This window comes from Penaeus chinensis, chromosome 24 (assembly GCF_019202785.1).
Source record: "Penaeus chinensis breed Huanghai No. 1 chromosome 24, ASM1920278v2, whole genome shotgun sequence".
NCBI classification, from domain to species: Eukaryota; Metazoa; Arthropoda; class Malacostraca; order Decapoda; family Penaeidae; genus Penaeus; species Penaeus chinensis.
The window spans coordinates 26,807,961-26,812,960 of NC_061842.1; positions in this window are offsets into that span (position 1 = coordinate 26,807,961).

Consider the following 5,000-nt stretch of genomic DNA (forward strand, 5'->3'; position numbering starts at 1 on the left):
CATATATATACACACATATATACATATACATATCACACACACACACACACACACACACACACACACACACACACACATATGTGAAAAGGAAAACAGCCACAGTAAGAAATACAAATAAACCATGGCGTTTGGAAAATGTTATAAATATTAAATTCATTAAAAATTCAATATACCACATGCACATACAAACATTAATATGTATACAGTATGTATGTGTGCGCATACACACACATTCCAACACATGTATATATTTGGCACAAACACAGGAACGTGTACACAAAGACGAAAAGGAAAACAGTCACAGTAAGAAATGAAAATAAATCGTGACGTTTTGAACCCTTCACGAATTCCTCTTCAGGCGAATAATAAACTGAAATGGATCCATTCCGGTTTATTATTCGTTTCCAAACTTGAATGTATAAAATTGTGTAGCAACAATCACCGGAGTCTTTACTCAGCTGATTTACATTGTCATCCTCTCCGGCTGCTGGGGAACTGCTTAATCCCAGGATTTCTTCAGGAGAAAGGTAAGACCTTGCGAAGGCCAATCTAAACAATGTAGGTGGAGCATGACGTTCGTGTATATATACGGTGCCACATGGGTGGGGAGGCATCCATTTCCAACATGAAGCTCTTGGTGAGTAGTGTTAAACTCACTCTTTCTCGAAGTGATTTGTTAAATGTGAATCGTTTTGTATCTCATTTGATACATCAGTAGAACAATAACATTTTCAATATTCCAAAGAGATACATTGTCTTCATTATAGGTCTTGGTACTGGTGGCTGCTGCTTCTGCTGCCCCTCAGGGGTACAACTTGGGCACCCCCTCTGGCCCTTCCTTTGAGTCTGGCAGCTGTGGCAGTGGGCAAGTGCGACATGTGGATGGAAGATGCGTGACACCTCAAGTGAACAGCCGTGTGTTCCTGTACGATGTGCCAGCAAACGAAGGTGTTGTCAATCGGCCAAGCTACATTCCAGAACCCAAATTGGAACGTAATATCATTTTTGTAAGACTGCCTGAAGGTGCAGATGGACCAGAACCCATCGTTGTACCACCGCCACAACAGCAACACGTCGTGTATGTCCTGAACAAGCAGTCTGAACAGGACCAGCGAGTGATCGAGGTTCCAGCGCCGCCGCCATCCAACCCCGAAGTGTTCTTCGTGAACTACGCAGAAGGAGAGAACCCGACTCTTCCCAGCGGAGTCGACCTCCAGACGGCGCTGAGTTCAGCTTCCCAGGGCGGCGGCCAAGTTGTTGGAGGTGGCTTTGGAGGCGGTATCGGAGGCGGTATTGGAGGCGGTATCGGAGGCGGTATCGGAGGCGGTATTGGAGGCGGTATCGGAGGCGGTATCGGAGGCGGTATCGGAGGCGGAATTGGAGGCGGTATCGGAGGCGGTATCGGTGGCGGTATCGGAGGCGGTATCGGTGGCGGAATTGGAGGTGGTTTCGGTGGAGGCAGTGGAGGCGGTTTAGGAGGAGGCAATTACTCCCCACCTTCTAACCTGTACAGCACACCCTAACGTCATCCAGGTGTCAAACATTTCCTCAGGATGTTTAGGTGAACTGGATTAATATTATATTATTTCATATAACCTAAAATATGTTACCTATATTTCAGGTTTGTGTATTTATTATCTCATGGAAAAAAATAAAAGTTATTTTGAGAACATATTGTTTACATGACTTTCGTAGGTTACGGATAACCGCATCTTAAATTTAATAAGTATGAATGGTTACATGGAGAATCGGTATGCAAAAACACATTTACGGAATCTTATGCATTTCTGATTGCGTTTATAAAAGATGATAATGATAATAATTAATTACGACTGTGATTATAACTATGTTAACGATGATTGTCATAACTGAAAAATGAATATGATTATGACAGTAATAATAATAACAAGCAGGATTTCAATGATGGTAACAATGATAATTATGATAACGATAATGATCTGATACTTGTAGTAGAGAACCTCCCCTAATTATCATGCACTTCACATTCAGAAGATAACGACCAGAAAAGAACTGAATGATACGTAATAACGACGAAGTATAGCAGACAGACATATCCTTGTGTCCTTCCGTTCTTCGGTTAACCCTTTAATACTACAAAAGGTAAACATTGTAAATAATTATATTTGTATGTAATGAGACGTGCCTACATGTATCTATCTCCGTATATAATAAATTTCCCGATCATTGCATGGTTTTGTCGATAACTGACATGGAAACCTAAATTAATTAAACGATTTCCTTCTCTGAGTAAAATTGACTGAATTGTTAAACTGCCAAATAAGCAGCACCAAATTCAAGGTTAGCAAGTTTGGAGTACCTACCGTTGGCAGCTCTGGAGAAATTGCTGTTTTCAATTTTGGAGTAATTGGCGTTGTCAGCTCTGGAGTAATTGTTATTTTCAATTTTGGAGTAATTGGCGTTGGCAGGCCTGGAATAATGGCTATCAGACCTGGAGTAATTTCCGTTGGCAGATCTGGAGTAATTGTTGTGAGACCTAGAGTTATTGTCGTTGTCAGCTGTGGAGTAATTGCCATTGTCAGCATTAGGGTAACTGGCGTTGACAGCCCTGGAATAATTGTTGTCAGACTTAGAGTAATTGTTGTTAGACCTGGAGTAACTGCCGTTGTCAGCTTTGGACTAATTGCCGTTGTCAGCTCTGGAGTAATTGCCGTTGACAGCACTGGCATAATTGTCGCTGGCAGACCTGGAGTAATTGCCACATAACCTACACCAGACCTAAGTACGATTAGCTTAGCATGAAGTGACAACAGTTTCGTCTGGGTGGTTAGAACAGTTGTTTGGTAGTAAACGAATGAATGAATGGAGTTGTTAATTAGTATTCGCATGTTCGTTTACTCGTCCACATTGTGTCTCTGTACTTGTCCTATTTTATATATCCATGAAGGTATTAAAGTTAATGCATTAAAAGCAAACTACAGCAAGGTATGGTCCTTTCTATATTGCATGCACAGATCATATCTGTTCAGCTAACGCACATGGATATTATTATTATATTGGTTAGAAAAATACATTGCCTATATGACTTTATTCACACCAAGAAGCGTACATTAGTATTAGGTAATTCTTAGATCATAGGAGCATTTAAGCGATAAACCCTGTTCCCATTATAAACATATTTATATATTTGGCACCTCAGCCTGACTGAGGTTCGTGAGCGGTAGTTCAGCTACTAAGGATGACAGTCAGTATCGCACTGCAGGCAGACTGATATTCAATAAGCACTCGGGAAATACACTCCATCTTAGTATAATGATATTGGAGCGGCTTGAATATCATTTCTCAGTACATAAAACACATTGTGTGTGTGTGTTAGAATGTTTCATTATTATATCTTATTATAATAAGATATAATAACAGCAGCTGTCACTTCCAAATGGGATTCGATATTGTGACATTGAAAAAAAAAATCTCAAGATTTATTTTTTCATTTTTAAATTTACTCATCGGCTGTGATAAACACACCGAGGGAGAAAGGAAAGACCTTGTGATGGTCAACACGAAGTGTTTATAAATACCAAGTCACAGGGGGACAAGGCATCGACTTCCATCATGAAGCTCTTGGTGTGTGGTGCTTAACTTACTGCAAGATTTTCGTGTTTTCGTGGATGTGAATGTGGTCTTGTACAATCTGATAAATAGACGAAGTACTGATTTGTAATGCCTAAGCAATACATTACTTTTCTTTTAGGTCTTGACACTCGTAGCTGCTGTGTCTGCTGCCCCTCAGGGTTACGACCTAGGCTCGCCCTCTGGACCTTCATTTGAGTCTGGGAGCTGTGGGGATGGACAAGTGCGACATGTGGACGGCAGTTGCGTGACACCTCAAGTGAACAGCCGTGTGTTCCTGTACGATGTACCTGCAAATGAAGCTTCAGTCAATCGGCCAGACTACATTCCAGAACCTAAATTGGAACGCAATATCATATTTGTGAGACTTCCTGACGGGGCAGATGGACCAGAACCCATCGTCGTACCACCGCCACAACAGCAACACGTCGTGTATGTCCTGAACAAACAGTCTGAACAGGACCAGCGAGTGATCGAGGTTCCAGCGCCGCCGCCATCCAACCCCGAAGTGTTCTTCGTGAACTACGCAGAAGGGGAGAACCCGACTCTTCCCAGCGGAGTCGACCTCCAGACGGCGCTGAGTTCAGCTTCCCAGGGCGGCGGCCAAGTTGTTGGAGGTGGTGGAGTTGGAGGAGGAATCGGAGGTGGAATTGGTGGCGGTATTGGAGGTGGTATTGGCGGTGGAATCGGAGGTGGTATTGGTGGTGGCATTGGAAGCGGCATCGGAGGTGGGATCGGAGGTGGCATTGGAGGTGGTATCGGGGGTGGTATCGGCGGTGGCATAGGAGGCAGTATCGGAGGTGGTATTGGGGGTGGTGTTGGTGGTAGCATAGGAGGTAGCATTGGCGGTGGTATTGGAGGTGGTGCTGGAGGTGGCAGTTACTCCCCTCCTTCCAATATCTACAGCACACCTTAAAGGCAACCAGACAAAACTTATATTTTATATCTCTATATATATTTATTTATAGATGAGAAAATAAATGCTATTATAGCAACGAATACTTTGTATGACCTGCACATGCATGGATATCAAAATTTGAAAATGTCTTTGGATTAGTAATAAAATTGATCCATAAATTCTATGCGGCCTTCTAATTATTTCTTAAATGATCCTGATGATAGTGAAATAAGAATGATGAAGATGCTGACAACAGAAAAAATATAATCACTGCCACTAATAATGAATAACCATAAAACTTAATGAATAATGAATAATAATCGTAATCACCATCGGGGGGTAACGTCGACGGGTGCGCATGGCCGCATCTATCCTTCGCTTCCAGCCACGGGGGCCCTCATGGCGAGTCTCCAGGCAGGCCTAAGGACCATCTCTAACTCCTCGCGACAGGACTAGTCGAGATGCTCAAGCCATGACCTCCTAGGTCGTCTCA